This window comes from Manis javanica, chromosome 3, assembly GCF_040802235.1.
Source record: "Manis javanica isolate MJ-LG chromosome 3, MJ_LKY, whole genome shotgun sequence".
Taxonomy (NCBI): Eukaryota; Metazoa; Chordata; class Mammalia; order Pholidota; family Manidae; genus Manis; species Manis javanica.
The window spans coordinates 79108517-79136250 of NC_133158.1; the positions used below are offsets into that span (position 1 = coordinate 79108517).

At 38.3% G+C, this 27734-nt stretch overlaps 2 protein-coding genes across 10 annotated transcripts in view; one reads left to right on the forward strand and one right to left on the reverse strand.

Moving 5' to 3' along the window:
• The window catches only part of CMSS1 (cms1 ribosomal small subunit homolog), a 382078-nt gene that overhangs the window by 159850 nt on the left and 194494 nt on the right, over nt 1-27734 (reverse strand). Inside the window, exon 2 of one of the 7 annotated variants that reach the window (XM_036998643.2) lies at nt 3499-3553. The exons of the other annotated variants lie outside the window; for them this stretch is intronic. The gene's annotated coding sequence lies outside the window, so the exon portion shown is untranslated. The remainder of the gene's footprint in view (nt 1-3498; nt 3554-27734) is intronic. 7 annotated transcript variants of the gene reach the window in all.
• FILIP1L (filamin A interacting protein 1 like) overlaps nt 1-27734 on the forward strand; it is a 304769-nt gene that overhangs the window by 91798 nt on the left and 185237 nt on the right. The gene's annotated exons all lie outside the window — the stretch shown is intronic.

Genomic DNA, 27734 nt, shown 5'->3' on the forward strand with positions numbered 1-27734 from the left:
TAAGTGTAATTTCTTTTCTTTATGATTTTCTTAAGAACACTTTTTTCTCAAGCTTACTTTATTGTAAGAATATAGTATATAATGAATATAACATACAAAATATATATTAATTAATTGTTTATGTTATTGGTAAGGATTCTGATCAACAGTAAGTATTTGTAGTTATATTTCTGGTGAATCAAAAGTTACACATGGTTTTTTGACTGTACAGGGGGCCAATGCCCATAACCCCAGTGTTGGTCAAGGGTCAACTGTGCATATGTATATGTATGTATGTATGTGTGTGTGTACACACACACACCCACACCCATATCACCTCATTATTCCTCACAATTCTCATGGGTGGTTGAGATAATTGTACATTTGATAGTACCTTCTTCATTTATCAGATATTAAGTGAATACCTACCTACTGTGTATCAGGAAGTATGTATGGCAAGCACTACAAAAAATGAGCAAAAGCAGACATGGTTCCTAAATTCATGGGGCTTTCAGCTCAGTAAAAGCAAGTAAATGAGGACACTGAGGAAGAGAAAATTTTAAGAGCTAGTTTCTCTTCTGAAGTCTCAGTCATAGCTGTTCCAACTTTTACTTCAATAATCTCAGCATTCAGTTTCAAGGACTGTAAGAATTATAGAAGCAATGAACTTGACATTGAAAATATTTTTAAAATATTGCTCAATTGTTTAGAAGGAATATATTTTAGAAAAGAAACAAAAACAATATGATCATTCCATTTTCTGTTAAATTTAATTTCAAAAATTTTCTGTATACTTTATCTAATACATTTTATTGGTCTTGAAATGGGACTCTTGCCAAAATATGCTTAATGGATCCAGAAATTAGTTTATTACTGGTGTCTTAGTTTTTATATCAGCTCATTTTATAACTGGGGAAACCACATGTATCTGCATTTTCAGATGACAGTTTAGTTGAGTTGAAACTGAACTGAGTATATGAAATACTTAACCTGGCATGGGGTAGGGAATTTTAATTCCTCCTAAAGCTTCAGAACTTCTCCCAATTTTCACAGTATTAGGAAAGATTCTTATTCCAAGATGACCCCATACTTCACTAAGTGACATTATTCTTTAAAAGACTCCTAATTTTTTCCAAAGTTATAAATTCTACACTAGAATATTGTGGGTTTCTCTGGATAACCAATTGTTGGGAAAAGCAAAGAGTATTTGTTTGGTTTGGGGTTTTTAATGACAATGAGAAAACTAGAGCGATTCTCAGGGTAGAAGAAGGGAAAACTTGAAAATTATTTTTATACAACTCATATCTAGCAGACCTTATGAATGGTTCACAAGATATTAATTCTACCAATTTATTTTCTGGTGTAAAGATATAAAAGGACCAGAACCCAGAAAGAATTTTAGGTATTTTATCCTTTGGGAATATGAAAGACAGATCAAAGTGTTAAAAATCCAACTCAAGTATAGAATCAACCAATATTTAATTTTTTTAAAAATTGTTTTCTGAATACTTTGAGTTAACAGATATTATTCATCCCTTGTCCCCATCTACCACTCCCCTCACAAAAGTTTTCAAAATGTGCCAAATTTAGATATATGATTATTGATACAGAAATTCTCAGAATCTCAATATGAAAAAGCAACCATTCAATTTATTGTATGTTGCCAAACATAAGTAACTATAACTACTTTGGGAGGTTCTCTTTTTTTAAAAATATCTGATAGTAAAATAATAAAACTGACTTTAAAAGTCTAACATGAATATATATGTATTCATCCATTCATCTGTCTATTCATTCAGTCAACCAAAAGCACAATGCTTTGAAGAGCACAAACTGTCTTCACCCTATGTGCTCTTGGACCTCAGGGGTAGAGCATATCTCTGGGCAGAGACAGGGTAGCCTTCTGATCTAGAAGTAACTTTTCTTCAACCAGTAAACTTTTTAAATAGACTGTCAGTGTCAGCTTATTACTATTTCCATCAATATCCAAGTATTGGGACTTGTCTCAATGAGCAACAATAAATGCCAGTGTTACACGGTCTCAACAGGATTTATAACTACCAATTATCATATATTTAGTTTAAAAAAATTAAAACTGGGGAGAGGGAAGAGATAATAGAGTAGCAGAGTTGAAGGAATATTGCATCCAAATGTTCTCTGGGTTATTAAGCTCTATCATTTTATCAAATAAATCTCAAGAAGAAAATATAAAATGAAATTCCTCATCAAGAAACACTGGGAAGGCATCATGCTGGGTGGCTTGTTATTCAGAATAGATCATGTGCCAAGTTCTACAGAAAGAGAAACATTTCACCAAGGGAAAAAAGAACTGATAGGATTCATAATTCACCTGCCTTTGCAGAAAGCGTACCAATACAGACACCCTTTTTATTATGAAAAGACCCTAAATATCAGGGAAAAGCCATTTGGTGTTACGATATACCCCTTTGTCCCTTTCAGTATGCTCACTCTTGGAGGCATCAATCTTTTATTCACAAGCACTGGTACCATTTCAGAATCTGGGTTTTGTATTTTCAAAATTCTGTATTTTCTTTCTTCCATTCAATAACTGTGTTTCAAAATAAACAAATATCTGAAGACTTAAAACTATGATTCAAAAGAAAACCTATATAGAATGCTTTTCCCAAGATTTAGAGAAACATATTGAGGAATGGAAGATTTTCACTAAATATAATTCAAAGTCACTGCTCTAAACTTGGATGAAATCTCTGAAGTAAGCCCAAACCTTTCTAAATGAAATTAAATATACAGTAGTTCCCCCTTATCCACAGGCAGTATGTTCCAAGATCCTCAGTGGATGCTTGAAACCGCAGAATCTACCAAACCCTAAGTATACTGTGCTTTTCTCTATACTTACATACCTATGATAAAGTTTAATTTATAAATTAGGCACAGTAAGAGATTAACAACAATAACTAATAAAAAAATAGAACAATTATAGCAATATACCATAACAAAAGTTACATGAATGTGGTCTGTATCCTCTCAATCTATCTCAAAATATCTTACTGTGCTGTACTCACTCATCATCTTTTGATGATGTGAGATGATAAAATGCCTACATAATGAGAGTAAGTGAGGTGAATTAGTAGGCACTGATATATCATTAGGTTACTGTTGACTTTCTGATGATAGGACAGAAGGAAAATCATCTTCCTCTAGACTATGGCTGACGGCAGGTAACTGAAACATGGAAATCAAAATTGCAGAATAAGGGGGGATTGCTGCAATAACTCTTCCACTTCCTGAAGTTCTAAAAGGCAAAATTGATGAAAATAGCTAGGAAAAGATAGGGTTCTTTCAACAGTGTTGTTTTGGACATATAAATATATTTAGTTACATGTCTTTTGCCTTGCTTGCCATCTCTCTTTCTCTCTCTCATTCTCTCTTTTTTTTTGCCTTGGAGACAGAGGATACTATGAAGACAACGCTGTGAGAAAATACAGATTGAGAACTCACAAGATAAAAGTTTACATTATTTGATAAAAAAGGTATTACTTCACCAAATGGCAAATTCCATCAGATGAAATGTCACTCCAATTAGATGGCTTACCTAAAAACAAGAGAAAGAAGAAAGTGAGAAGTTAGTATTGTACTTAACCCTTGATATTCTAGATTCCAAAACACATGGCAGGTATCTTAACAACTGATGGGCTATCCAAAACAAACAGAAACTATACCAGCTCAGGAAACACCAAGTCCTTTGGAAATGGTAATTAATGTTAGAAAGGAAATGGCAGACAGGGAGAAAAAGTAATGGGGAAAGGAAGTGGTATTTACTTTCAAATCACTTGACTCTCATATATATTTTAAGAGACCAGTTTTGAAAATGTGGACACATATATGTATAAAAGCCACAGTTAAACTGTGGTAGCATATGCATGCCATTTTCTCCCCCAAGACCTCTGGTTACTGTCTAAAGACAGACTGTCAAAGCTGCAAACTTTCAAATATCTTCACCTCATCTGACTCAAGAAAAAGGTGCCACTGCAGCAAGTGCTACTGTAATTTCCTCTGTTGATGTTCTTTCCCTCTTAACACTTAGATGTTTTGGCTGTTTGCTTTTTATTTTCCAAAGTGAACACTGATGTTCATGAAAGGTGCCAGATTAACAACCTAGGGAAATTCTGAGCTTGCTCTATCAAGAGAAAAGGCTCAGTGTAGTAGAGGTGATGAAAGTTTCTCCTATGCTGTGCTTGCCTATGTACGTTAGCTCTGACCCATGGTCACCCCCGCTCTCCAGTTTTCATGGTCCATTAATGCCTTTGACTGCTTAGGCTGCTAACGTGGCAAGCAATTTTGTTGCTGCTTTTCATGCTATCATTATTATTTCTACTACTACTGCAAGCTCTGACTTCCAACTACTACTCCAAGCTTCTAAACTTGGATGAAATCTCTGAAGTAAGCCCAAACCTTTCTAAATGAAATTAAATATACAGTAGTTCCCCCTTATCCACAGGCAGTATGTTCCCCAGTGGATGCTGGAAACCGCAGAATCTACCAAACCCTAAGTATACTGTGCTTTTCTATGTGAATTGTGTGGAAGTTTATGTTAGCTGTCATTTAATTTCAGAACATCGGGAAAATAAACTGAACTGAAGATGAATCTCATATTCTTAAGTAATATTGCAGGTTTGGTTAAAATCCAGTAATTTCTTCAAATAGGAGGCAAAGTTTCGAGGGGTGGGTTGAAGCAGGAGTCATTAAATTCAGTCACCTGCACTCGATCTGAATTCTCATTCAGGGACAATCTAATATCTCATGGCCATAGACCGTCTGTTTTTCCTTTTAAGTCTACCCAAAACAAGTCAATTTTATTATTCATTAACAGCTACGGTAAAGGTCTGGGGGATGTTAAGGCTAAAACTATGATATATGAAGTTTGAAAATCAGTCAGTTAAATACAGAAATATCTCTTTCCTGTATTTATATAGGTGTTCCAGGCTTCTGAGATGTCTGAGCACTTTGTAATTATTAATCATTAACTAATGTCTCTTATGTTCAGGGAACTCTGAAATAATTTGGGTTCACCTAGTCAGATGCCCAACAACTATTTAGTGTTGACACTTCCTGGGCTATGCTAGTTCTCCATGCAAAATACAAGAGCCAGAGCAAGACAATAATCCTTTTCTGTCTGGAGTTTACAAAAATAAGGGAGGTAAAGCTAGCAAACACATGCAACAAAAAATAATTGAACAATAAAGTATAACACTGAATGCTGCTAACAGACCAATCATTAGTTAGGAATTATTTGGAAAGATCATAGTATTAATGTCACAGTTGTTCCCTATCTTTGCCATTGTACTTTTTTTTGTCAAAGACCAAATTCTCTACAGCTACAGTAAATTTCCATGGCTAGCACTTCCTGTAATTTCTAATCTCTAGAAGTGCAGGGTACCAAGGACTATAGCAAATACATGGTAACAGTTAAATGAAGGGTGCCCTGGTTGCATCTCACATGAAAATCTTGGAAAATTGTCCTTTGGGAACTTCAGCTGTGTTTTGTTTGCCACGCATAGCCTTTATCAAGTGAGTCCTTACGGTATTAAAGCATTTGGCAGTGGCTCAAGTCTATGCTATTGCTGGCAGGGGATCTGATTGGGAAGGAGGGGTGAATTACCTTTATCAGTAAAGACCTAACTTTATGGAAAGGTTCTTTCCTCCTCCTTAAGTAGCTTTGCTGAAAAACTTAAACCCAGATGTGAGAAAAGGAATTATCTCAAGAGCTGCAATTTACTGTAATTATGTTAGTACAAAGATCAGGAAGGTGGAAAAAAGGCTAGATGAGAAGGACAACACCCTGTGTATAGGTCCCACAGCAAGGCTGTGCTGGGGAAAGCAACTCCAACCCCCTAATCCTCAGGGGAAGGCCTTAGTTTCCCAAACTGCAAGAAAATTAGAACCTAACTACTTAACAAAACTAATAACCCATGCTATGCAATAATCAGTGGGTGAGAGGCCATGAATCTGCTCACCAAAAAATGCCAACAGGTATCTGCCCCTACTGCCTCAGTGGCCGACTCTTGACAATTTCCTGTTGCTACCAGCTGACTACTGTATCTTTATCAGTGATTCCTACCAGTCCTGTTATAATTTGCAACAGTGGCAGTGGAAGCTACAAGCTATATTTTGCCTATACAAAGTGAAGCATTTGTCTCATTTAAAGCACTTTGGAGATTGGCCTTGAATTATAACTAGAGCAAAACCTGTACACATTCTGGGCCAATTCAGGTTTCTCTGTGCCTTAGCAACCCAATTGAGAGTAAGTTTTGTCCCTAACTCCCTTCTTTATTGCATAATGGCTTAGTTACTGTTTTCTTCTGATTGGACTCTCACATCCTTCATGATTTGGTTTTTTTCATTGCACTACCTTTCTGTGGTGGGAAATGTACTGGCAAAAATCATTTTTGTGGACATACCAGTAAGGCTCTGCTCTACATGGTCTTCTAGCCAAATGAAAATTTTAGGCAGCAAGATTATTTTGATTTCAGTGAGTAAAAAATACAAGAGTTATATCTGATACTCAGACTACTGACTCTCATGATCATTAAGATAAAATAGGAATAGTAATAAAGACCGTCAGAGCAGAAAATCACAAGTGATTTCTTCTTTCTCCCCATTTCAAACATCTGACAAAAGGATAATCAATGCCAAGGACAGAGGAAACAGAGAAAATCAAAGGCCACAAGATAGTATAAACCTCAGATGAAAAATATCAGCAAAGGCACTAAGAAAGCCAGTAAATACTGAAAGAGTTAGGAAGATGGAATATGCTTAGGTTTTGGACAAACAGTACATAAAACAAGACCAAACAAAAATACTTTAAAAACCAGTTTGTTTTAGAAAATCCCTCACAATGCACATTAGAGATAGCTTAATTTTAAGAGCTTGCAGTGGTTTAATAATTAAAGATTTCAAAACAATGCATGATGGTTCTACCTACCAAGAATGCTTGCTTACTTTGGCAGACATGCTGCAATTATTAATTTGGTTATCTGATTCAAAACAGAGTCAGGAATATTTGCTCTTAGCTTCAATTCCTTAACTTAAGAAGCAAATTCCAGAAGTTACTATGTTAAGGGCTGAGTGCATCCCAAGTTGGAATTCTCTTACAGGAAGAGAAGATATAAAATAAACAAGCTGGATTCTCATCATTCCAAAGCTGAGTGTTAATATAAAATAAAAAGGCTAAAACTAAAGCTTCTGGGATTTGAATGATGGATTCCATGACTACGTAGGAGAAATATTTTTTTATTGAAGTATAGTTGATATACAATCTTATATTAGTTTCAAGTATACAACACAGTGGTTCAACAGTTACCCACATTATTAAATTCTCATCCCAACTAGTGTCGTTACTATCCGTCAACATTGCAGAATGTTACAGAATTACTGGCTACATTCTCCATGCTGCACTACTATCTCCGTGGCCAACTTATATTATGATTGGGAATTTTTGTGTCCCTTTATCCCCCTCACCATCCCTACCCACCCACCCTACCCCTCTCCCATGGTAACCACCAGTCACTTCTCAGTGTCTATGAATCTAGTGCTATTTTGTCCATTTTGTTTTGTTTTGTTTTAGATTCTACAAATAAGTGAAATCATATGGTATTTGTCTAACCTATCTGGTTTATTTCACTTAGCATAATACTCTCTATGTCCATCCATGTTGTTGCAAATGGCGGGATTTCTTTATTTTTTATGACTGAACGAGAGTCCATTGTATGTACCACATCTTCTTTTATTCATTTATCTATTGATGGGCATTTTAATTGCTTTATCTTGACTATTGTAAATTATATGGCAATAAACATACAGGTGCATTTATCTTTTTGAATCAGGGATTTTGTTTTCTTCTGGTAAATTCCCACAAGTGGAATTACTAGGTTCTATGGTATTTTTATTTTTAGTTTTTGGAGGAACCTCCATACTGCTTTCCACAGTGGCTGCACCAATTTACATTCCCATCAACAGTGTAGGAGGATTCTCTTCTCTCCACATCCCCACCAACACTTATTCTTTTCTTCTGGGTAGTGGCTATTCTAACTCATGTGAGGTGATATCTTATTGTTTTGACTTACGTTTTCCTGACGATTAGTGATATGGAACATCTTTTCATGTGCCTATTGGCCATCTGTATTTTTTCTTGGAAAAATGTTCAGGACCTCTATTCATTTTTTAATCAGTTTTTTTTTTTTGGCATTGAGTCAGATGATTTCTTTATATATTTTTGATGTTAATCTTTTATTGGATAAATAATTTATGAATATATTCTCCCATACTGTAGGTTGTCTTTTTGTTCTGTTGATGGTGTCCATGGCCATGCAGAAGCTTTTTAGTGTGATACAGTCTCACTTGTTCATTTTTTATTTTGTTTCCCTCGCCCAGACATGTGTCCAGAAAAAAATTGCTCATGCTTATGTTCAAGAGATTTCTTCTTATATTTTCTTCTAAGATGGTTTCGTGTCTTACCTTTAGGTCTTTAATCCATTTCAAGTTTACTTTTGTGTATGGAGTTAGTAATCGAGTAAGAAATATTTTTTTAAAAGGAGACTTTAGAGTAGAAAATTACAGATGATCACCTCATGAAAAAGGGTGAAATATGGGACTGAAATTTAACCATATGTGGGTAGTAGTGATGATGATTATGGGGAAGGAGGAAAGGAGTGAGGGTGAATGTACCCCAAGGATCTGTGTAATAGTTTTGATTATGAAGAAATTTAGAGATTTAAGAAAATGACTTATACAAAGGAAACAATTAAAAGAAAACAAATATAAAATTTAAATAAAAGCCAAAGAACAGATGAGGGCTAGGGGAGAGATTAGTTTGGGTTCGTTTCTGAGGTTATCTCAATAGGGGCAGTGGAAGTGGAGCCAGTTTCTCTTACTGTCCCTACCTATAATGCTCCCCAAATGGACCTATTCCCACACAGTTTGTAACTACAACAAATGGTTTTACCCAGACAGCTATGGCTAAGGGCTTTCTGGTCTGAGGCTTTAGGACTTTTTAGAACCCAGATACCTTGCCTTCCTCTTCTCTATAAATCTTCAATTTTATTTCCTATCAAATTGCTTTTCTCTTTTCTACGATTCTCCATTCTCATTCTGGTGTGTGAAAAAGCAGTAGTGGAGGTGGGAATGAATGGGACCCAGCTGGCCTGTGGCAAAGGGGCTGTGAGTAGGACGCAGCTGCATTTTGGAGGCAAGCAGAACAAAGGACTAGGATCTTCAAAGCCAAGAAAAGCTTCTCTGTGTTCTTCCCTCCTTTCACCTCTTCCCTTTCTTGGGAAACGACAAAAATCTCACAAAACACACAAACTTTCTGAACTGAAGCAATCTCCTTTTCCTCATACCCAGGAGTGTTTAAGTTATTACTACTGCTAACATTTTGCATGTATCTTGTATTTAAATATTTCTCCTAAGAGTTTCAAAGATTTATAAATTTATATATTTTCACTTAAATAAATATGCCTGGCCATACTTTATATTAATAAAATTTAACTTCAGAATGATGAGAATTTGGTTTGTTAAAAGATCACTTTTCTAAAATTTCACTTATGTCACACACAGTTTCCAGACTGGTGGTTCTTAAATTGTAGACTTAATGAGACTCCTCAAAGGAGCTTATTAATACGCATATTCTTGAGTCACATCCAATCATGGATTTATTTATTTAGTTGGCCTAGGACGGGGCCCTATATCCTACATTTTTAATAAGCACCGAAGGGGATTCTTATACACAAGCAGTGGGGGTAGAGAGGCCCCATCCTGTGAGACCCTGTCTTAACCTGAACACCCTAGCCTCCGGCTTCAATTTTTCCAAGGCAGCCTGTTTCTTAGTGACAACAGTCAAGCAGTCTCCTGTAGTTCACACTTTACAGTGAGTCAAAAATACAAAGTGAGCAATCTGAGTGAAAGATATCACCAACAGGATTTCAGTTTTAACAATGCAAGGTGCTATTCGCTACACAAATATAGGAAGGAAAGGGAGTTGCCCTGGTTCAGCTCCACTTCCTTGAATACGATGAGGTTTTGGCATTATGAATGAGTTGGTTTTTGTGTTGTGAGACTTGAACCCTTACTGGCTTTCCAGGTAAATATGCTGACTGCTGGTGCCCTCTTTCCCGACTAAAGGGCAGCCTTGCAGAGCCAGCCTTGATTTTGCAAATTACAAGCAAATAAGAACCTAACTACTTAGAAAAGTAGTAACTGCATGAAATCCAATATGCAGTCGGTGAGAGACTATGAGAAGCTGCTTGCCAATAGACACCAATGATTCCCCTACCTCTACACCTCAGAGGTCAGATCTGTCCCAGCAGCACCCTAGGAGAACCTCAGATAAGCTCAGAAGCCAGAGCTCTTGATGACACCATATGCTTCTGCTTTTAACATCCAAATCCTACCTTTTATGTCCTATCATTACCCAGTCCTGGTCCTCAGACATCAATTCCCAGCCCCTGTGCCCTCTCTTACTGCTGCCCCTTTCTTGGATTCATGATATCCTGCTGACTACTCTGATCTCGTATTAATAATGTTTAACTCCTTGTGTCTTGCTTTTGACCTCTTGAGTGATCACAACTATTCTCTCAAAGGTCACCAGTGGCTATATTCAACGTGGTTTTCTTCATCTCCTCTCTCTTTCTACCACTCAGTGGGTGGCCCTGTCACACTTTGCCTTCGTTGGTTCTCCTCCTTGGTTTCAGTGATGACACAGCTCTCTCATGGACATGGTGGGTGTTCGATCTGCTTGGCACTGGTCCTTCCAACCTGGCATGGCTAACATGAAATGGAAGATATGTTTACCCACCATTACACACAATGCTGTTGAGCCCAAGAGAGTTTCAGTTCAACCTAAACAAAGATTCCCTGCCTGATTATATGCAAGCCAATATCAATCTTCAGGAGCTGCATTTTAATTGGAGTTTAGGTGTTCAAAAGAATATGTAAGAAAAAAAAAATTAAGTTCTGTCAAAATTACTTTGAACATCCTCTAGGAAGTTCCCACACTGGAAGCCAATATACTATCTCTCAGTAGGCCCAACCCAGGTAAGCTTTTTCTCCAGCATTGGTATAGATTACTATATTTTTGGCTGAATACAAGATGGAATAAGTGGCTTGTATTTAGGATGCATGTTGTACAAAACAGCACACTGAGCTAAGTAAGATGCTCACCATAAGAGAGAACATGGAACAGACACCGACTGAGTTAGATCATATACATCTATCTCAGATTCACTCCTAGGCACTGACTCACTGCATATAACCTGAATAGACTGGTCTACATAATATAAATTATTATTCCTGCTCTTTTTATATTCATTTGCTGAGCAGGTGTAGTTGAATTCATGCAAATTTAAGGTTTGTATAATACAACTCTACCACAGAACTTGAGTGGTTACTGTTCAGTAAATATACTTATGCCTATTCTCTTGACTTTCAGTATCCCAAGGATAAACAAAGAACAGAAGCAAATACTGTATCAAGTATGATCTAGATTACTGTGAGAAAACTGGACATTTTCCTTGCAAAAATTAGTTGAGTACATAAATCAAAGACATTTGTGATGTAATGGAAAGAGTACTGTACTTGTTGTCAAAAGACATGGATTCCAATCCCAATTCTGACTCATATTAGCAAAGTGAACCAGGCCAGTGTTGTCACTTCTAAAATAGGTACAAGTAGTAACTGCTTTGCGGTTTACAAGGAAAAGTACATGGCAAAAACCACAGTCACTGGCACAGGCAGGTACCTGCTATAGGTTTGTTTGCTGCCAATTCATTGAACAGAAGCTGAGACACAAAACAGTCTTGTAAGGAAGAAAACTATCAGCATCAACAACACAGGACACAGAATAGGGACTATGTAAGTATTTACTGAACTGAGCTAAGAGAGACAACAAGCTGATTTAACAAAGTCAGTATGTAATTTGCTTGCCCTAACATTATTTTACCACATGGTCATTGGTACAAAGTCCACTTATGGCTTCATAAATACGGGCTTAAAACAAAAGTGCTTCTAATCAGATTTGGCAAGAAAAGGAGAGAAACATAGGGTGAGGTAAGTGTGAGGCTAGCGTGCTGAAGAGCAGTGATGGCAGTGTCACACAGACCCTGAGCAGTACACAGTTAGAGATAGTTCGCAGGTAAACTCTGCAAGAGCCATTACATCATCTCATCTCTCCTCTGCCCTTTCTTCATCAATCATGTTGCTTGGAATCTGATGCAACCCAGCAGGAATGTCTGATTTACAGACAGCAGAGAGAGCCTCAGAACACACACACACACTCATCAAAGAAAGCAATATGAACCCCAACTGAAATTTCTGGTATTTCCTTTTGTTTAGCTCATGCTTTAGAGGGGAACGTCTTACAAGTAGGATGTACAGCTAAGATGAAGCCATCTGGTCTGAAGGCCGAAAGGACGAGGCTTCATCAGTTTGGATGAGTCACTCCAGGTCTATAGCCCTTCCTACCTCTGTACAAAATGCTCAGCAGGGGGGATAACACTGTACACCTATTTTCTGTAGGGGCAGTGGTTTGAACACCAAGGAGTTGGAAGGGTTGCAAAAAAGAAAGGGGTTGGAGAGAAGGAGGGCACACCAACCTCCAAATAATTCATAACTTAAGAGGGATTCTGTGCCCCTAATTTTTTTAAAACTAAATTCAGGGCCAGTCTGTACATGATTTAGTGAAGAGATAGCCTGTGAGTTTACACACCACCAGATCCACAGGAAGGAGGCACTCATTTAAGACCCATATAGAGCAAAGAGGAGGTGGTCAGTCCCGGCAAGCCTGTCTGGCCATAGTGCTTTCCAGCTACCACAGCACCACCTTTGCAAAGTGCAGACATTTGCAGACCTATCACTGGAAGATCTGCAAAGGAATCTCCAGACAGGGGCATTCCCAACAAAACTTGGGACTTGGGAAAAATACACAAGCCCAGTGGAGATGAAACCCAATGCCTTGTAGTGACTGCCTCATAGCGTACACTGTGCAGGGTCCCCTACCTTGCATGCTGAGCAGCTGTGGGGGAAGGGGGGTTACCCCACTGCACCTGGAGTAGAATTCAACAAGGCACCCAGCCCTTTAATTGTTCATCCAAATGATTTATGAAGCTTGGCAGCAAAGACAGGGCAGACTGGTTTAAATTCAAAGGATACAACCTACGTGTATTCTGAAAATTTTGGCCACATCTGTAATGAGCACTGTTCCCTTTGGGAGGGTAGAGAATAGAAAGGGAGAAGACGTGACACGCCTGACAAGAAGATGGGACCCAACTAGATGGAACATGCCTCTCCACTCCTTCCCCACCCCATCACTTACCAATGCTCTGGCAGATTTCCTTCCTAAGAAATGCATCAGACATGTATAGTCCACTCTTTCTTCAGCCAGACATGCAAAACCCCACAACTATCAACAAATTCCCATATACTGGGCTCAGTTGGTTTGTTCTGATTGTTTACTGACAGCATAACCTACATGATCAACTAAAATAGGAGTCAGCCAGCTTTTCACCCTAAACAACCATATAGTGAATATTTTAGGCTATATGGTGTCTGTTGCAACTACTCACTTCTACCACTACAGCACAGCAGCAGCTATACACAATATGTAAACAAATGAGCATAGCTATGTTGCAATAAAACTTTATTCAAAAAAACAGGTGAAAGGTTAGATTTGGCCTGCATGGTTTGCTGATTCCTGAACTAGGGTGTTTCCAAATAGCTGAACTGTGATAAAGTGAGAGGGTATTGCCAAATTTATCACCTTTTAAAACAATGTAAATTCTAAGCCTCAATTTTGGGAGGGGACCTAATTTCTAAAATAACCAACCTTTGTTAATAGTAGGTACATTAAGAACTTATTTGGGGGAAGTGTGTGTGTGTGTGTGTGTGTGTGTGCGCAAAATGCAGAGTGATTCAAAAGAAACTGAACATTTCCAAACATCTACTACTCAGTAATCAAGTTATTTAAGAAAATATAGTTTGTACTAAATCATCAAGTTATCTTTACAGATGTCTTGCCATAGGCAACTCCAAGCTTTGACTGACTACATGTTTATATACACAGTTTCTGAGTAATACATTTTTTAAAGTGTTCAATTCTGTTTTAACTAGCCTGTATATTATTTGTGTACACATTATAAAACACTGTAAATGATAAACACTAAACTATAAACAATGGTTACCCCTGGATAATGGGTTAGAAGTTTCACTTTCAGCTGGGTTGTTTGAATCTTTATGAGCATATATTACTTAGAATAAAAAGGCAGTTTGTTTTTCTTTTGTAAATAAGTGGTAGAGGTAAGAAATTGTTGGCACTGCACTGTAGAACTCTTTTTCATTTGAATCATCCACTTAGGTTATTCTGTGACTCTCTTCTAAGTACAGCATTTCTTGCCTTCAAATTTCACCTCTTTTTACTCTTCCAGCTCTACTGATTCAGCCTAGTGCAGTCACCCACATTCTTAGATCTAGAGCTTACAGTCACTCAAAAGTAGATGTTAATAAATACCTTACAAAGTTCCTGACCTAGTAAGAGGTACAGGTAATAAACAAGAACAACACGTAAGAACACAAGTTGTTTCAGATTGTGGGAAATGCTCTTAGTAACAGGGTGGTAGCTGAGGTCCCACTGAGAAGGTTACATTGCGGTAGAGACCTAAAGGATAAGGAGGAGGTAGGCAGTCTTGGAAACTGAAATCCAGGCTAAGTGTAAAGTCTTCTGGTCTTGACTCTAAGCCAGTGTTTTTCAAATCCTGGTTACACATTAAAATCAACTGGGGCACTTTCAAAAAAATACTGATGCCTGGGTGCTGTTAGGCCAGTAAGTATCTGGGCGTAGAATGTGGTATTGCCTGCCCTCCCCACCCTTTTTTTAAAAGCCAGGACTGAGAACACTCTTTCAGAGTCTAGACACTTGTATTAGCATGAAGAGAGGTCTTCAGAGATTACAGGGAATGGAAATATGGGTGAAACTGAACTATAAAGTTTTAGAATGGTGTGAGGCTTTTTTTTGTTTTAATCTGTAAGATTAACTGGATGCATTGTTCAGTGAAGTGATGAAGCCCTGGGGATTCTCTCCTCACCACAGAGCAAGAGACCACAGAAACACACAGATCTTTTAATTGGGGCCTTTAGCCTGAGCCTCTGGCAAGCTGTAAAGCAAATGAACCATCAAGTGACAGACCTCTTTGATGTATTTAGCAGAGGGCTGCCTGAAAAGGCTAGGCCCCGAGTTCCTCCCTGAAGGCTAACAGATTCAAAACTGGCTGAAGCACAAAGAGAAGTTGCCAGGGCAAAGATTTAGCCTATACACTATAAGGTTATACATATTTTCATACTCAGACACCCTCATTCACCCACTCTAAATACAGATGGCAACAGATGACAAAGAAAGTAAGAATGACTGGAATTTGCTGATAATCTTCTAAATAATTTTAGGCAGTTGTTGCAACTTCCTTTCATTCACCCACCCACCCATCCACCCATCCATCCAACATAACCTGCCACTCCCCACCTACTCTGTACTTCCCACTGTTGTACCTGGGACATACATGTGTCCTATTCCAGTGGGAGAGAACACAAGTAGGAATCACACAGAAGGTGCTCTGTGCTAGAGACGGCGCTCCTCTTCTTCCTGCCTGTTATCTCTGTACCTTGCACTCTCTTCAACAGTGTAGAGCTTATCACACTTTCTCTGATTTGTTGAAATGTTTCTCAACTAGAGGTCCTTAAAACAACAAGGGCTGTCTTACTTTATATCTTCAATACCCAAAACAATTCATGGTATAAAGTAGGCATTCAACAATTGTAAATTGAATCAAATAACAGATACATATGAGGGAGACAGATACACAGTGGAAGATGTACCTATGTGAGTCAGGGAAGGCTTCACAGAGCATTAATAATTTGAGATAAATCTAATAGGATGAGCCAAAAATCTTCCAGTAGAGGTCTCTGGGTGTGTATTTGGACTTTGTCCCAAAGGCAGTGGAGAACTACTGAAAGTTTCTAAGCTGAAGGGAAAGACAGTGTGACAGAATCAGTTTTGAATTTAGGTATCATGTCTCTGGAAGCACTGTGGGAAGTGACTGGGAGGGCAGGAAAGCAGTAAGTCTGGGGTCAGTGAGGGTGGGTAGGGAGGCTGTGATACCGCACTGTCAGCAAAGATGAATCCAGAGCAATTTAAGTTGTTGAATTAGCTGGAGAATTAAGCTGACTGGACTTTATGGCCTATGTCTTGTGTACCCATCTGTCAGTCCGGGGAAAGGAAATCCCGGGGCAAAATACCCCTAAAAACCAAAATCAGTCAAAGGGAGAAATAAAGTTTAAAAAACATTTATTGCTCACAAACTGCAGTCCCAGGCCGTCTTTCTTTGCTCAAGCAGCAACCACCAGCCCTCCCCCTCACCTCTCAGGTACAGATAAGCCCTCTGTTGTCCTGGTAATCACCCACTGGTATGGAGATGAATTTCTCCACCCCTGAGGAAAGATGCAAATACACTAAAGCCATACTTCTTTCCACCTCTGAACACCTATTGATATGCAGATATACTAAAGCCAGGCAGATATTCTGGAAATGTTACAATTTTACCCACACCATCTCACTTGGGTTCATCTATTTTTCTTGTGCTTACTTCTCTTTTGCCCAGATCTCATCCTTTATTACCACTGTAAGAGAAATTCTTTCCTGTCCTATTATACACACTGTTGAGCTAATTTGTATCTTCCTGAAACAAGGTGGAGACATACACATACCAATCAGTTAGTTACAGTGGTCTAGGAAGAGAGATGTTTTGGCTTTCTATAAGGATGACAGGAAAATGGTGGGGCCATTAGCCAAAACATGGCCAAGTGTAAGAGAGGGCTGGTTTGGGAGAAGGTAATGAATTCCTTTTGGTCATTCAAGAAGACCTGGCCAGCAATCAGCTGGAAATAATGGCTGGAGCTCAGAAAGTGTGAGACACAGGTTTGGGAATTGGCAGCATATTTGTCATTGTTGAAGCCAGTGGTTCAACTAGCTCTCAGAATATACAAGTGTTTTTTAAACTAGCTCTCAGAAAACAGAAGGAAAAAATCTCCACGATGACCCCTGTGGGTAAAATTGAAACATTTCCAGAATATCTCTCCTGGCTTTGGTACATCTGCATATCAACAGGCGTTCAGAAGTGGAAAGAAGTATGGCTTTAGTGCATTTGCATCTTTCCTCAGGGGTGGAGAAGTTCATCTCCATACCAACGGGTGATTAAGGGCGATTACCTGGGCAACAGAGGGCTTATCTGTACCTGAGAGGTGACGGGGAGGGCTCGTGTGGTTGCTGCTTGAGCAGAGAAGAAAGACGGCCTGGGACTGCAGTTTGTGAGCAATAAACGGGTTTTAAACTTTATTTCTCCCTTTGACTGATTTTGGTTTTTAGAGGTATTTTGCCCCTGAATTTCCTTTTCCCGGACTTACAACCCCTCCCCCCTGCTTGTGGCATTTGCTGATTTCTGTGGCATTAAATACTCCCACTGCAGCCAATTTCAAGCTACCAACATAATGGTCACTGGATAAAGAGTTGAGAAGAGATGGGCACACCTCCAGCTCCAATATACCACGGGCTTAAGTCAGATGAAAAAATTATCTAGGGATAAAATGAAGAGCAAGAGAGCTGGGAATAAAACCCTAGATAAAGTTTGTACATTTAGGAGATGGACAGAAGATGAACCAGCAAAGTGGCTTGAGAAAGGGTAGTCACAGTAGTAGGAAGAAAACAGGGTCACAGAAGGCAAAGGAAGAAACAATTCAAGATGGATAGAGTGGTCTATAGTATTAAATGTTGAAAATTGAATTAAGATGAGGACAGAAAATGTCCACTGGTTTTAACTCTGAGGATGTTGGAGGTGACCTTCGCTGGGGAAGCCCAGGCATGGGTTGAAGAATGAATGGGAGGTGGACAAGGGGCAGACACTGCTGGAGGAAGCGAACAGCAGACACAGGAAAGGGGCTAGAGGAGAAATTGGGTGTACGGAGGTAGGAGGTGGAGGGAAATTTCCTCTCATTCCCACCCTTGTGAAGATAAAAGTCTGGGCATGTTTTTAGGTTAGTTGGAAGGAGATGGTGGGGAGGAAAGGGGAGGCTGAAATATACAAGAGGAGGGCCAACTTAAAGGTGTCTGTTCTAGAATAAATCAGTAGTTAATGAAATTAATAACAGATTATAGATGAAGTACACTCACCTTGGGTAGGAGAAGGAAGCTTTTTTCTCTGGAAATGGATATTAAGTGTTTATTAGGAAGATTAACAGCTTTGAGTTCCATCTCTGTTTAATTAGCCCAAAGAAATCAGTAAGTTATGAATCAAAAGGTATCTAGGAGATAAGAGGAATAGGAGAATGACTAATGGTCTACGCAAACTACAAAAGAACTAAGCTCTACAAACTTGGGCATAGGCTGTATTTATTTCCTAGAAAAATAGAAGGACCCACAAATCCCACTTCCCTTGGTAACTGAATGTGTTTGGTAAATGTGTAATCCAAAAATGCACATTCTTTGAATATATGTTTATAAATACAGCTCTTCCCTCCCATTCACAAAATGTGTTGGTACACATGGATTTAAACACATGCAAAATGGATTAACACTCATCCTATTTAAAGATGTTTTCAATGGGCTACCCTATAGTTAGAAAACATTACAAGAAAATACTTTTGAGATCTAAACAGAGATATCTAGGATAGATTTATCCTTTATAAATGGATATTATTTTATGAAATGGAATAATTTTTCAGATGGCAACAGATCTTGGCTACATTTAAACACTCTTGGATGGATCAAATGTTATCCCCAAATTATAAAAGACAGCACACAGTTCTACAATAGAAAGACATTGAAAAAACAAAAAAACAAAAAGCAACTCCTTCAGTAGTACACCATGATTATGAATTTCCACATAAGACTGACCGGTTTCAACTTTATGGTCTAGCAGGAACCTGGAATGACTCTTCTGAAAAATTTTATTCAAATTGATCTTGACTCTTGAGGTGGAAAGCCTGTGCCCATATTTTCAAAGTAATTTTCTTCAAATACATTATATTGAATTTCATATTTTAATAAGGTTTGTATAGTAAGAGAGTGACTTTTGACTTAGTTGCCAGATATTTGGTATTTATGGAATATCAAAACTCTTGTTACCTCATGCCATTCTTATTTTCTCTTTTCAAAGCTATGTACAAAGTTTTTAATTGTTAACAAGTCTACTCTCTAATATTTGCTTCAGAGGAGGTGACAGTAAAGATCACTGAGATATTCTTTTCTGGGGGAAAGCACCTGTGTTATTCCCCTGTCACCTCCACTTCATCTCCCCCTTTTGCCTCTATCTATTGGAAGGCTATGTATGAGCTGGTCTGGAAATTCTGAAAAAGCTCTGTAGTTAAGACTGAGAACAACTAGAATATTAGAAAGAGCAATGAACTTGGAAGACTTAATCTCAAAACCTGGATTTACCACTTAAAAGTGATATGTGATTCATTTCCTCAATAATACAATTGTGAAGATTAAGTAACATATGAAATCACTTCATATATTTTTGCTAATGGAGATATTTCTTGGAACAATTATTATAATAATTGTAAATGTATCCCTATTTGATGTTATTATATTCCCCCCCAAAATTATTATCTATACCTAAAAACCTCAATGGGGACATTCATTGACTATCCTAAATCTTTGGGAAGGTGTGTGCCCCTGCAAGTACACATCACAATTCACAAATTGGTGGATCAGCCATTAGAAGTCGTCATACTTATTTCTAATGAGAACATACTCTCCTTGAATAAGAAATGCTTATTTGCAAATGAACAGGAGGTTTCTGCTGTAAAACTACTTAGTATATTAACTATTTTACTGAGTGTTAACACAGGGGTGAATGATTATCTTGGTTTTGTATCAGAAAAGCTCTTGACTCTCAAGTGTCTTCTGGCTGTATATCAGAATCACACCAGGGAGCTTCAGAAAAATACTGATGCCAAGATACCAGGCCCAAAATTCCAATTTAATTGGTTTTAAGGGAAGCATAAGCATTGATACTTTTAAAAGGCTCTCCAGTATTCTAATAGTAGACTGTTGATTGAACTATAGCCTGTAGATAGAGCCTATTGATAAAAATAGCACATAACAGGTGTTTAATAAATATCTGTTGATTTGAATTTAAGTTGAGGGGAGGTGTGGTCAGGATTAGGGAGTTAAACACTTACTATTCACCTTGTTATCTCCCCAGCTCTTAGCAAGTGCCCAATGTTAAGAGATGCTCAGTCAGTGTAAGTCTAGGGGGATGGTGAGTGGGTGGGTGAATAGATCAATGTTAAGTTCTCTGATGTTCCATGCATGGTTCTGCTGTAGTTTCTGGTTCAAGGCCTGATGTGGAAACACAATGTCAAAATCTGTCTTTGCCTTTCTTTCCTCTCTTGACCACCCTCCCCTCCTCACAACAGAAATGCTGTTAGGGCTGGCACTTTCCATATTTGTAGGGCTAAAAGCAGTATCCAGTATATAATAGTTGCTCAGAAAAATATGAGTTCAATATATTTCTCTTTCTCCCTCATATACAAACACACAAATGCAAATAGAGAATTGCAAAAATAATCATATGGGATTTTAAGACTCAGGCTTCTTAATACCACATTCAAAAGTAAAACAGTGGTATTATTGCTCTTGGTGGATATAATTCACTCTTCCACTGGTAAACAGGTGCCAAGTGCCTTAGAACCAAGGGAAGAACTATAGTTTCTTTATCCACCTGAAATCTTAACAACAACTTTGTTTTGTAGTTAAGTTTTAATGAAACCAGTTTGAATACGTGCAAGTTTATTTCTAGTTTCCGTTCTTCACATTAATGCCTAATTTTAATATTAACATATCAGTAACACATTACCATATTGAAACACAACTACATTTCTATTTGTATCTTAGGTGTTTTTCTGTAGAAAAAGATACTAAGGCGTCTAAATTGATGAATATTTCTTAAAAACCGCTTCGAATGTAACACTTCCACCATTTAAAAGTATTTCATTATGAAGACAAAGTAGTTGCGGAAGCAGTGGAACGGGGACCAGGAGGACTAAGAGAACAGGGTCCCAGTTTGAACCAAGGAATGGACTCAAGAGCTCAAGTCAACTGGGAACATGGGCCAAGATAGAAATGCTGTGTTATATAGTACCGGGGATTCAGAAAAATGGAGGGAGAAATGGTAAATGGGTTATTAGATGGGAAGAGATGGCTTTGTCTGGGGGCTTTCCTGTCTCCCAGCCTGGGACCTCCCACCACTCCCACCTTTATTACCTGGAGTCCTAGAGTTAGGAGTCCCTGAGGAAGCACAGCGGAACTCAGAAATGGAGCATATAAGGCAGGAATCAGAATATCTGGCTGGTAATTTGCAGAAGCTCATTTTGGACTTTGTGAGCTTTGGAGTGATAAACCTCGCTTAAATTCACAGTTCACTTATCTCCAAGAAGAGTATAATAATAATTCTCACTTCTTACAGTTGTTGATAGCTCTAAACAAGATAATGTATATGAAAATGCTGTATGAAATGTGAATCACTAGATAAATGTTAACTTAGTTTACTCTATTAGACTGAAGAATTTGAGAAAAAAATTACCTTAAAATTTTCCTTTGTGGGTCTGTGAAAAAGTGTACCTGCTCTAAAGGTATAAACATAGTTACACCACACTTCTAACAATTCCATACAGAAATTTGGAAACACAAGAAAGCTCACAATTACTTGGAACTCTGAAACAAGTTTTAATAGGAACCAAGACAGAAGCCAGGAGAATAAAGGTACTTGTCAGATTTAGGGAAAGGCACAAATTACAAAATGGAAGAAGTGGTCCCAAGAATAATTGTCCAATGGTGGGATTACTGTGTTATCGTAACAGGTATTTCTATAAAAAATACAGACGCAATCCAGACAATTCCACTTTTCTATGTTTAGAGGAAGCAAAGAAAAAGGGTTATTTTCTTTGTCAGTTTGTACCTTCTAGGTAGCTGCCAGTCAACTAAAAAATATGCAATAGGACTTTAGAAATGGCTTTTAACAAAGCTGTTCTTTTTTTCTATTGAAGTATAGTTGATACACCATCTTATATTGGTTTCAAGCATACAACACAGTGGTTGAACAGTTACCCATATTTTTAAATTCTCACCCCTACCAGTGCAGTTACTATCTGTCAACACAGGAAGACGTTACAAGAATCACTGGCTATATTCTCCATGCTGTACTACCATCCCCATGACCAACTTATATTATGACTGGGAATTTTTGTGCCCCTTCAGCGCTTCACCCTCTCTATTCACCCACCCTAACCCCTCCCCCTTTGGTAACCACCAGTCACTTCTCAGAGTCTATGAGTCTATGGCTGTTTTGTTCATTTTGTTAAAACAAAGCTGTTTTTATAAGAGAAATTGAGAATATTGAAATTTTAGATTTCCTAAAAAAAATCAGTATGGTTTGTTATTAAAATGAAAGAGCTCACCATAATTCTCCTAATTTTTGTTCATTACTATAAAATTAAAAAGCAGTTGAAATAGAACAATGGTAAAAACAAGCTTAATAGGAAGAATATTGACAAACAAATCACAGCTCATCTTTGCATTCTGGTGTGCCAGTTCTTCTTTACTTTGACTTGATTAGCAAAATAAAGCAATTCCTCAGAAACAAATAATGGCCTGAAGGAGAATACTACCTTTGATATCTTCTAAGAATCCAACAGGATGAGAGACTGGCAGCTATGTGTTAAGACTATGTACATTATTGTTTGTCAGATTGAGTTAATGAAATGTTTACTGCTAGAGTGTTATTTTTAAGTTAACAGAAACATTTTTGCTGACTTGCTTATTGGACATATGTATGCAATTTAAATGGAATTTCAAAAATACTTTTATTACATGCACCCATGAAGAAAATAACTGAGGTCTCAAGGTTGTGCTAAAATAATTCTGACTTTTGGTTCATGTTAATAACAGAACTGTTAAAATTGTCAGATGTGGCTTTCTATTACAAGATTAAAACCATAGAGTTAGAGCTTTTTTAGTTTAAATCTCTCACACCTAAATACTTCTTTGCACTGTTCCCCAATATATTCTTGTTCTCTCAACCAGATCAGAGTTTCTCCTCAGCACCACAGACTTTTTGGACTAGGTAATTCTCTGTCATGGGGGCTGTCCTGGGAATTATAGAATCCTTGGCCTCTACTAACCAGATGTCGTACCACCACCCAATTCTAGTTATGACAACCAAGACTATGGCTAGACATTGCAGAAAGTACCCTGGAAGGCCAAAGTGTCACCTCTTGACAACGACTTAACTAGACAAAGAACCATTCTCCCCCTACTACTTGAATGCTTGGGCACATGCCTGTCATCACCTCATGTTATCTCAATCTTTCCTTCTCTCCCTTTCTTTCTCTCTTCCTCTCTCTGTGTCCCTCTCCTCATCTTCAATCTGTGACTCTGCTTTTTGATAAACATCTCAGTTTTACCCATTAAAACATTAATCAATTAATCTTAAGTAAGTTCTACAGCTCATGTAGCTACAACTTTTTTCCACTAGGAACTTTTGGAAAGATTAACCTTTACCAGCACATCTCAAACTGTGCTGTTAAAAATAATTTATGCTAGTGATAGACTTTTAATTTTTTTTAAAGTTACAAAAACTACCAAGAACACATATTTCATTATGGTCTTTATTTAATAATGGTATATTTTTATGGCTGTATATTTAACACAGCAACTTTCATGAAAGTCCACCTAAGATACATCACAATCAGTTTATATTCTGATGCATGAGCACCATCTATCAACCATCCAGTTGATGTAAGCTATCTTTACAATTATAATTTCAGTTTATTTGGGTATTTGGTCCTTAATAAAATAACAATGATTTAAATTTCCTACCTAGTGTGCTCTTTTACAACTTAAAAACACATATGAAAGAAATTTTAATACCTGATAACAATTAATTCAACTGTGAATACATTTCTTGCTGTTGATTTCACTCCATGTACAAACTTCATCTCATGAGGTCCTACCAGTATCAAAACATCTTGATACACATGTATTTTATGGTTACACTGGCTTTAGCCTTCAATACGCTTTATGGATATATGCAGGAGAACTTTAGAAATGGCCTTTGAAAGGAGCTTTTCTTTTTCTTTCCTTTTTTTTTGAGAGGGTATCTCTCATATTTATTGATCAAATGGTTGTTAACAACAATAAAATTCTGTATAGGGGGGTCAATGCTCAGTGCACAATCATTAATCCATCTCAAGCCTAATTCTCATCAGTCTCCAATCTCCTGAAGCATAACAAACAAGTTCTTACATGGTGAACGAATTCTTACATAGTGAATAAGTTCTTACATGGTGAACAGTACAAGGGCATTCATCACAGAAACTTTCGGTTTTGATCACGCATTATGAATTATAAACAATCAGGTCAAATATGAATATTCGTTTGATTTTTATACTTGATTTATATGTGGATCCCACATTTCTCCCATTATTATTATTATTAATAAAATGCTGAAGTGGTAGGTAGATGCAAGATAAAGGTAGAAAACATAGTTTAGTGTTGTAAGAGAGCAACTGTAGATGATCAGGTGTGTGCCTGTAGACTATGTGTTAATCCAAGCTAGACAAGGGCAATAAAACATCCACAGATGCAGAAGATTTCTCTCAAAACAGGGGGGGTGAGGCTCTAAGCCTCATCACTGTTGATCCCCAATTTCTCACCTGATGGCCCCCCTGTGACTGTGCCTGTCTTAGGTTGTTCCTCCCTTGAGGAATCTTACCCGTCTCTGGCTAACCAGTCATCTTCCAGGGCCATACAGGGAGATGTAAAGTTGCTAAGTGAGAGAGAAGCCATATTGTTTGAAAAGGTTAGCTTTTTACTTCTTTGAAGATTTATGCCCTGTGGGTTCTATGCCCAGCACTTGTCTCGAGGTATCTTTACCACCTGGAGGAATTATGATGCTTGGTAAATTCGGTATGAGGCACGAATTCCATTTAAGGGTTGTAATTAGGAAGGAAGAAGAAAAGCTATAGAGGTAGCATATGGAAGAAAACATAGGAGGATTGATTATTTCTTTGACATATCTTCTTGTAGAGTACCTTAAGCATGTATAGGTTTTAAACTACTAACTAACTTGCACACACATATTAACATAATAGGAATACGGTGACATAAACTAAGCAAATCTATAATTACCAGCCATCTCCAGTGAAGCCAAGAAAACCAGTTAGGCACCCTAGACATTTGTGAGAATTTGTCTATGATATGATGGATATTGTCCAACTGTACTTGAACAGTCTGAGAGAAATCAGACAAATTAAAGCAACCCATTTCTGGGATCTGTTCACATCCCATATGTTCTTTTAACCGTAGATAGTCTATAGTCGTAAGATTTTGGAGCACTACAGCTTACACTCCTCCCAACTCCTGGTTGAGTTCCAACAGTACAGATCCACTCAAATTCGTTGTCTCACTCTATGCACATGCCAGCCTAGACATCTCCCTCCTCATTCCAGTGGCAAGTCCAGGAAATGGTGGGATGGACGCAGCCACAACCGCAGCATCGCCCGGATCCCTGTGGAGGCTTTTTGATGATCATCCCCCGGCACGAGTCCTCCAGAGAGTGCTGGTGCCGGACACTGAAAGGAGCTTTTCTTATAAGAGAAACTCAGAAGGTTGAAATGAAAATTCAGACTTATTTTAAAAAGTATTATTTGAGAAAAGGAATAAAGATGGCGGTGTAAGAGGAGAGACAGGGGCTTCCTCCTAAAACTGGATACAATTAGAAAATACACTTGGCGCAACGAATCCTGAGGGAGCAACAGGAAAGAGGATGGTGTCAGATTGCACACACCTGGAGAAAAGAGCAGACCTCAGCGAACTGGGTAGTGTACCAGTGCTGTGGCTCCGCGGGACCCGAGCCCTCCCCCGCCCCAGCTCACCAGTGGGAGGAAGAGAAATGGAGCAGGGAAGGAGTGGAAGGCTTGGGACTGCTGAATACCTAGCTCCAGAGATCTGCGCTGGGAGCACAAACCTACATTTCATGGTGCTTTCATGAGACTCGCATGACTACTGGGTTGGAAAGTTAATACAGGCAGAGTTCCTGGGGAGACTGGGATTTCGGCCGCTTGTGGAACGCAGGGATCTATCCGGCTGCTCTGGGACTAAAGCTTATATCTGTGTGCCAGGTCCACTGGCTCAGGCAGTGGAGACAGGCACAGAAGCTGGGAGGCGGGGAACAGCTCTTTCCTCCCCCCCAGGCACCAGTACCGCTCCCCTGGGACCCGCGACATTACTTCAGGGGCTGAGCAGCTCCAGAGACTACAGCTTCTGGACACTAGAGGCTGCCATGTACAAACATGAAACGCCAAAGGAACCTTGTCCAGAGTAAAATTATTAATACAACTCCTGAGAAAGATTTAAATGATATGGACCTCGTGACTCTTCCTGAAAGAGAGTTCAAAATAAAAATCATCAACATTCTAATGGAGGTACGGAAAAACATCCAGGAACTCAGGAATGAATTCCGGTCGGAGATCCAATCCTTGAAGAGCACGATGGTGGGTATTAAAATCAGATTGGATATGGTGAAGGAGACAATAAATGAAATAGAAACTAGAGAAGAGGAATACAAAGAAGCTGAGCCACAGAGAGAAAAAAGGATCTCTAAGAATGGAAGAATCTTGAGAGAACTGTGTGACCAATCCAAGAGGAACAATATTCGAATTATAGGGATACCAGAAGAAGAAAAGAGAGAGAAAGGGGTGGAAAGTGTCTTTGAGGAGGTAGTTGCTGAAAACTTCCCCAATCTGGGGAAGGACACAGTCTCTAAGGCCATGGAGATCCACAGATCTCCCAACACAAGGGACCCAATGAAGACAACACCAAGACACATAGTAATTAAAATGGGAAAGATCAAGGATAAGGACAGATAGTTAAAAGCAGCCAGAGAGAGAAATAAGATCACATACGAAGGAAAGCCCATCAGGCTAACATCAGACTTCTCAACAGAAACCTTACAGGCCAGGAGCGAGTGGCATGATGTATTTAATGCCATGAAGCAGAAGGGCCTGGAACCAAGATTACTTTATCTGGCAAGATTATCTTTTAAATTTGAAGGAGGGATTAAACAATTTCCAGATAAGCAAAAGCTGAGAGAATTTACCTCCCACAAACCATCTCTACAGTCTATGTTGGAGGGACTGCTATAGATGGAAGTGTTCCTAAGGTTGAATAACTGTCACCAGAGGTAATAAAACCATAGTAAAGAAAGTATAACAGCTAATTTTGAAGCAAATGCACAATTAAATTAACTATCCTCAAAGTCAATCAAGGGATAGACAAAAAGTAAAGAATTTGATACCTAATATATAAAGAATGAAGGAGGAAGAAAAAGGAGAAGAAATAGAAAAGAACATTTAGATTGTGTTTGTAACAGCATACTCAGTGAGTTAAGTTAGACTCTTAGATAGTAAGGAAAGTAACCTGGAACCTTTGGTAACCACGAATCTAAAACCTGACATGGCAATAAGTACATACCTATCGATAATCACCCAAAATGTAAATGGACTGAATGCATTAATCAAAACACATAGAGTCACTGAATGGATAAAAGAACAAGACCCATCTATATGCTGCTTACAAGAAACTCACCTCAAACCCAAAGACATGCACAGACTAAAAGTCA